The sequence below is a fragment of the Podarcis pityusensis genome, assembly GCF_964106645.2.
Source record: "Podarcis pityusensis genome assembly, chromosome: 7".
In the NCBI taxonomy this organism is placed as follows: Eukaryota; Metazoa; Chordata; class Lepidosauria; order Squamata; family Lacertidae; genus Podarcis; species Podarcis pityusensis.
Window position 1 is genome coordinate 78,889,627 of NC_138031.1, and position 8,365 is coordinate 78,897,991.

The window sequence follows — 8,365 nt, forward strand, 5'->3', positions numbered from 1 at the left end:
GCTTGATCAGAATGTTGTATCTTCACAGAACATGGACAGCTACACTCAAAGCCCTGCTGTAAGTTCCATGCAGTTGGAATTATATTTGGAACTTCCAGAAGAACCTGTCCATTTCTGAGAGTTCTTTAGGGTTGCCCGTTGTTGGAAATAGAATGTTGGGCACCTTGGACTCTTGGCCAGCTCTGACCTAACCAGTCAGTTGCCTTTGTGATTCTTAGATCTTCATTTCCCATCTCTCCATTTATAAGCTTTGAGCAGTTACAAAACTATTTCTTGAAATTCACTTCCATTCTGAAGGGCCACTTCCTATGTGTGTTGGACTCGCTGATGCTCCACCAAATGTGATTTGAGTCCAGATGCTTTTCCAACGTCACTTCAGCTAGAAAGCGTCCCTTCCCCTATCCGTGTGAATTATCTGATGAATGGTAAGTACAGAGTTTCAAAAGCATCCTCTCCCACACAGTGCATTTGTAAGGTTCTTCACCTCTGTGCCACCTCTGATGACGAACAGATGTTGAGCACACAGGAAAATGTTTTAGATAGGGGCTTTTAAAAGAGCGTCTCTCCTGATACGGAAGGGGGGGCATGTCTTCTTCTTCACCTTCTTCTTCGCTACAATATATCCATTTATTTCCAATTGCCAATGTCAAAAGGGACTAAAATCTATAAAATTCATAGAAAATCAATGTGCCAATTTGCTCAATTTCTCTAGGACTCCATGACACCTCCCCTGTCCTCCATAATCCCTCAAGCAAGGTGTCAAGACCCTAATCCTGTCAAATCGCTCTGCCAAGCCCTTCCTCCGGGCGATGCCAGGTGACAGACTATGCATACATGGACCATTGTCTTCTCAGGATGTGCTTATCTGCGCATATCTCCAGCTCTGCATATTCCCCCCTCCCTCCTCCATATGTTAATCCGGTGTAACCCAACCTCTTCCTAATGTATTCGTGATGTAATCTGTGTAACCCAACCTCTTCTTAATGTATTCATGATGTAACTGGGATGTATTTTGCACTGTATTCTGGGACATGGAGGGAAATTTCAAAAGTTCATGTCACCCCTTTCTCGCTGTTCAATCTCGCCTTGAACCTGTTGCGTAATAAACTTGGATCTTCTGCAGTTTGCTCCTGTCTCCGGCTGAGCTCATTTTCTTCCGCAGGGACCCGCGGACTTAGTCCGACGAGCTGGGTGGCAGAGTAGCCTTGCACTCAGATTTTACCGTAACACTCCTTAGTGGATCTTCTGATCGTTGAAAAAAGTACAGCTTCAACTGCAACGTCCATCACATATGTTTGCTCTGCAACCCAGATTGATTTTGTGGCAGACAATGATATTCTAGGGTTTAGTGAAACCCTTTTTTCTTCTCTTCTTTTTGAATGAATTGATTTATATCACTTCTTTGCTGAAGATTTTTGTTGCGGGTGTTCCTGCCTCTCCAGAATACTGAAGTCATGCTTCAAGAGACAAATTTGACAAGTATCACCTTTAAGCCTTGTCAGTAACTTCTCATTAAGTTCTGCTTCCTCCAGAAACACTTATTGTGGGCTCCCTTTTCTTGTTTTTCTTCTTCTTCTCTTGAGCTTACCAACACTCCAAGTGTGATTAGCATCTTGTCAGGCTTCGAGATAAACCTTGTCTGCTGAATAGTACCAGAAATCAACCTTCGGCAGCAGTTAAAATCAAGGGGTTCTGTTTTACTGGATGATATCAGTGAAAAATAAGGGAGATGAGTGCTTATTGTAAAGATGGGATGGAGAAAACCAATATGGACATATTTTGTCTGTTTGAGTTTCTTTGATGGAAAAATCCATATGAAGAATTTCCTTCAAGACAGCAGTTGTTTTGTTTTTGTTTCTTAGGTTATGCTCAATGGAAAAAGCAGCTACTTAAATCTCATCATTTCTTCTCTGAAACCAAAGTCCTGATTTTGGCATAGAATTTTGGCAGGACAATCCCAACTCTTACCAGGCAGTGGTGGGGTGTGATAAGAATGCTGGACAGGGCTGAAGCAGCTGCCTTGGTAGCAGAATCTCACAGGGAGCACCCCTTGCCAGTGTCCTGCCTGCCACTGCCACTGCTGCCACATGGCAGGAGCTTCTCAGAAGCTGCCACTGCCAGGGTGCGACCCCAGTAAGCAAGGCTTTGGCAGGGGATGGAGGGAACATACCTGTTTCACCTCAGATGGTGAAATGGGCCAAATAGCTCTAAAGTATGGTTACCAGACATCCCCGTTTCCCAGGGACAGTCCCCAGATTTACAAATCTGTCCCCGGACAAAATCCGTCTCCGGAATGTCCCCGGATTTCATTTAATGTCTCCAGATTTATATTTTAAGCGTTGTGGATTTATTAGTAGGGAATGAATGTTGTGTGATTGGTTCAACGGCACAAGACACATCATATGGGGACTTCCAGGGAGGCAAAATGGCGGGCGCCATGGCAGTGGGCAGCTCCTGGAGCCAGCCAGAGCCAACTGTGCTACCAGGCTGGCTCTGGGTTGATGAGACTGCCGCTGCCACCGCCACTGTCGAGGGGGAACTGGGGACGCCCAGTGTGTCAACTGGGAGAACCGCTGACACACACACCCCCGTGACCCAAATCGAGCCAGGAATGAGAGTGCCTGGCCATCCAGCCGACTGCCCAGCAGCGCTTGGGGGCCAGGAAAACCCTAGAGCCGACACAGTGAGAAGGAGGAGAGGAGGAGAAGGAAGAGAGAGAAAGAGGAAGGAGGAAAAAAGAAGGGAGCCACTCCCTTGCCCCGCCCCTGCCGCCGCTGAGGAGGAGAGGTAGAAGAGCACTGGGAGAGCAAGGACACGTGGCTGAGCCCAGGCCCGGCCCGAGCCTACTCCACGGCGGCTAGTGCTTCCAAGAGAGCAGGCCGGGGCCCAGAGGAAGGCCGTGTGACAGAGTAAGTAAGTGACAGGGTAATACTTTTTTTTTTTTAAGTGTCTCCGGATTCTTTGGGAAAAATCTGGTAACCTTACTCTCAAGTCATATTTTTCAATGCAGCTCTTTGGTTTCTGAAATTAATTCGGATGGTGCAGCAAAATATCATGAATAGTATTCTACAGGATGCATTGCTAGTCTGCAAAAACAGTCAAGATCCAACAATCCCCAGGCATGCACCTCCAGATGCTGGAGACGTCAGGTGCCTTCCTGGCGCCCAGGCATCTTCGCTTGGTCTCAAATGGTTGATAGCCAGGTACAAAATTAGCCTTTCACCTGTCTAATGCTGCGATCCTGCCGGCAGTACTTCTACCCATCCAGTGGCAACTAACACTGACAGAGATGTTGCTCCTCCATTGTTGGAGGCATATGCTTCTAAATATCAGTTGCTGGAAACCACAGGAGGGGAGAATATTATTGTGCTCAGGTTCTGCTTGTGGGTTTCCCAGATGCATCCAGTTGGCTACTGTGAGAACAGGATGCTGAGTAGATGAACCATTGGCCTGATCCAACAGTCTCTTCCTACGTTATTGTCAGGGACTGGACAGAGGAGGAATGGTGGAAACCGCCTCCCCAGCCTGAACCTTCCAGAGAAGAGGAAGACAGTATAGATTTACAACAGTGGTTTGCAAGAGGACACAGCTCAGAGGAAGATGAGGGGGAAAGTTGGGAAATAATGGGAGAAAAGGAGGATGAGGAGGCAGAGCCGGAGCAGCTGGCTGACACGTTATCACTAGAAAGCATTCCAGACCCCCCTTCTCCCAGATCCTGGCAAGCCTTAAAAGTAGGAGAGCAAAGAGCTCAAAGGCAGATGAATAGAGGTAGAATTGAGGACGAATGAGGAAGTGGGAGAGAAGGGGGTGTAGATTTACTTGGAGCAACACCATTACTCCAAGAGGCTGTGTTTCTAAGCCTCTCTCTGTGAATATTGAATAAACAATATTGGTAAGAACTTTCCTTGTCTTATCCATTCCTGGAAACCTACCGTTGGGGATTGGTTCCTCTGATGTTTGACAGATATGTTCTTTATTAGAATGGAGGTCTGAATTTCTATTCCATTGCCAAATATTGATCTCCAACTGGTGCTGCTGGCTAAAAAATAGAGAGAGAGACTGGCCATTGTGACGTTTTGCTGGAACTGCCTGTCTGAAAGAGGGAGGTTGGCCATCATGGCTTTTGTGACTCTCATTCAAAGGAAGAATGAATAATAATAATAATAATAATAATAATAATAATAATTATTATTATTATTTTTTATTTATACCCCGCCCTCCCCAGCCAAGGCCGGGCTCAGAGCGGCTTACAAGCAATAATAAAAACAAGATGAATGATTACAACTTAAAAACAAAAATAAAATACAACATTAAAATAATGGAACATTAAAATATTAAAATGTAGCCTCATCACAGGAGGAGAAGGAAAAGAAAAAAGAAAGAGAGGGAGGGAGGGAATCAAACTGGCTCCAAGCCAAAGGCCAGGCGGAACAACTCTGTCTTACAGGCCCTGCGGAAAGAAATCAGATCCTGCACGGCCCTGGTCTCATGAGGCAGAGCGTTCCACCAGGCCGGAGCCAGAGTTGAAAAGGCCCTGGCTCTGGTTGAAGCCAATTTAACTTCCTTAGGGCCCGGGACCACTAGGGTGTTGCTATTTATGGACCTTGAGGCTCTCCGTGGAGCATACCGGGAGAGGCGGTCCCATAGGTATGAGGGTCCTAGGCCGTGATATATATAGGTATATATCTCGGTAATACCTGTATATATGTATGCATTTTGTTTTTCTAGCTTGATCAAAATTATTTATTATTTCATAACAGATAGATAGTTAAGAGCTTAGGCGGCTTCAGCGGTGGGCACCTGGTGTCCCCCAGTATTTGGTACCCGGGTGCCTCACACCCTTTGCATCCCTGGGTAAAGACGGCCCTGCCACACAGTGCCTATCCCATTTTGGAGAATGTCAATTCTGCAAATAAGACAAAGCTTCTTAAATGCAGGCAGGACATGGGATGAGTCTTACTCTCTTCCAGTCAGTTGCTTCATGAACAGGTAGGTAGCTGTAGGCAAGTAAGCAGTCAGCAAGTGATGATATTAAAGTATCACACAACCCATACTATAAACACAGTTGAGATACTAGCAGCATTTTCTGCCTCCTCTCCTTGAACTTTTCCATCCTTGGTGGTCGTTATAGCAACTTGTAACTAAGGACTTGAACCTGAATTTGCTTATTTTCTCCTCACTTCCAGTCCTCCCCCCCCCCCCGTCCTGCACTTATAGACTGTGAGACTGAGGGCAGGAGCTGTTTTTTTGGGTGGTGGTGGGGTTTGCCCCAGTGATTTATAAGCTGTTCTCATAGTCTTTTTTAAAAAAGATATTTATATCCATAAAAACCACATAAAATAATAACTTGAGAAGTGACGCAGTTATTCCTGTAGAAAACAATGATAAACTCAAGCTAAAAGAAATTAAAAATGCAAAACTAAAGTTTCATTAAAATGTTACCTCCTCCCACCAAAAACATAGTGTCTAACAGTCTTTATTTCCTAGACTGAGTGTTTTTTAATACATGGCAATTGTCCCTGGTGAATCATGTTATCTATTTTGTCCCTTGTGGGGGGGGGGCGGGGAGGGGATTTAAAAAATGTGTGTACACTCATATATGTGTAATAGAGTGCTCTCTTCAACCCCTCCAAATGTCTAGCCAGATAGTAAATGCTGCTTAATGGGTTTTTAATATAATTATTCTATAAGTACAACTAGACATATTGTGAGACAAAATGCTCTTAAGTTATTTCAAATACATATACCAGACTTTAACACACACTAACACAAACACACCTAAGGAGAGTAAACACTTAAAAATAAATGTTTTGGTGGGAAAATGCAGAATGAGCTGCTGAAGATTAGGTGAAGAGGAGTATTCAGCAACATGTAACTGGAGAAGGATGCTCAGGTAATGACTTTTTTGTGAGAGAATAAATGTGTTACAACATGCATGAGTCATCCTGTTTTCATCTGTGAAATGTGAAATCTGTGAAGGTACGCAAAATGCTTCCTTTAGGTCATGCACTGATGAAAAGTATATTTGAGGAAAGACATAAAAGGGGAGTCTCTCATTCTTGAGCTACTGGAAAGACTAGGAATAATTCTCTTTCTGCATTCTTCAGTTAATATCAAAAGGTGCTGGTCAGCCGAAAGCATTATCCAGGCTCCTTGCTCATGGATCTGTTCCCTTTTTGTTGTTTGACTTTTGTTTCCTGAGCTCGGCAAGAAAAATTCTGCTAAAGAAGGATATTTGAACTGTTAAAGGTTATTTCACCTTCAGTAATCCGAACATTGACTGATGATACACTTGACACTGGCTAACAGTATCTAATATTTTAATAAGCAAGGTGAAAGCTGGCTTATTTGATTTTGTGATATTGTGAGAGAGATGTCTTTAATGAATTGATCTTTGCTCTCATCTTAATTCTCAGACCTGAAATCCCCTATATAAACTAACCAAGTGACACTGTGCTATCTAGAGCCTCTATATATCCCCTCTGCACGTCTGCCAATTATAAGCAGAGAACTCTGTCTCTGGGAGTCAGTCAACATGAAAGCCTTTAGACCTGCTATCCTCCAACTGTTTTGAACTACAACTCCCATCAGCCCCAGCAAGCACATGGAAGCTGGAAGCCAAAACAGCTGGAGAGCACTGGGTTGCAGAAGGCTGCCACAGACCATGATCACCACAGACCATATGCCATAGACCATAAGCATAAAGCAGCCTGTTAATCAAGACTTCCAAGTTCCACCTTACCTGACATCACAATGACATGAGGAGATTGAAAGGTGGGAAATCCTACAGATATGTCAAATTTGGCCTCTCAGGAGTTGGAGAGATAATGCTCTGGCCCACTGTGCAGAAAAGTTTCTCCACCTCTGGCATATGAGAATGTGCCTTTTACGGTGCAGGATACTTCCAATGACCAATGTGAAATAATTTTCATATCTACCGGTAAATCATACATATTTCAATTGCTACATTGTTGTTGTTGTTGTTACTACTTACCGTACTTTTCCGTGTACAAGACTAGGTTTTTTTCTTGAAAAAGAATGCTTAAAAATGGGGGTTGTCTTATACATTGAATTGGGCTGACGTTTGATTGGTTGCTGCTGCGGCTGCTAGTGGTTGCTGCGTCAATGAGTGGTGGTGATTGGCTGACACTGTGGCAATAGGGCAGACAATTGGCACTTCTGCCGGCGAGGGGACACACGGGAGGTGGTTTTAGCGACATGTGTGGGTGTGTGATTTTTGGCACACCCCCCCCCCCAAAAGTAGCTCTACAATTCTGGGCAATCCTCCGCAAATAAAGCTCAACAACTCTGTGCCATCTTTACCCATTTTCTGAAATTTGAGTCCCCCAAAATAGGGCATCTTATACATGGGGGCATCTTATAGACGGAAAAGTATGGTAATTACAATTCTATATTGTTATTCTGTTCTGTTTTACTACATTACATTCCTTTCCTGTTACCTTCCTTAATAGGATAGTCCATGGCTTTTGGAAAAGAGTCTGATAAAAATGATGACAATAAATTAATAAAACCATACAATATGATCAATTTAATAGTTGAAGACATGGAATAGCTTGCACACAGAGGGCTGGGTTTCCTCTAACAAAGTCAGATTCAAAGTAAACCCAAAATTAATGGACCTAAGCTAGTCATGTTAATTCAATTCAATGGGTCAACTCTGAGCAGGACTAGCATTAGTTACAATTCACATTCTGTGAGTTTAGTGCTACATGTTGCTACTGTTAAAAGTGTCAGTTTTCCTTGCCAAGTGATGCACTGACATGATCTAATAAACATCTTTGGCATACAAGGATCATGAGAAGCAGACCACTGGTGGTTTGTCCTAGACTGGAGCATCTAATACTCAGCATTTGCATAATATTATTTGAGTGCTTAACAGTGTTCCACAAAACCTCTCAGTAATTCTTACTGAAAAACCTGTAAGGTAGATCAGTATTATCTCAGTACTGCCAATATGGTGGGGAAAAGTCTAAGAGAGTCACCGTCTTGAGTTCATAGTAGGGGTAAGAACTGAACCAGAGCCATCCAGAGGCAGAGCTCAGTCCCTCAGCCACAAGAACTGCCTTCAAAGAGGCAGAGGACAATTTTAGCAGGTGTCCCTGGAATAGTTTTTATTATTATTACTCCACTGGCGTATGAGTGAGTTGGAGAAAGGTAATCTAAAATGTAATCTAAGGCTACCGAATCGAAAGATAGCATTTCTATTTCCTTTAATACCTATTTTCTTTTCAGGTAGAATCCTTAAGAAATCTGACATTTCTCTCACATCTCCAACAGGTTTCTCTCACCATATCTATTACACTGGAATGCTCCGCTATGTTTTGAGTTTGGGGAGCATGTGCTT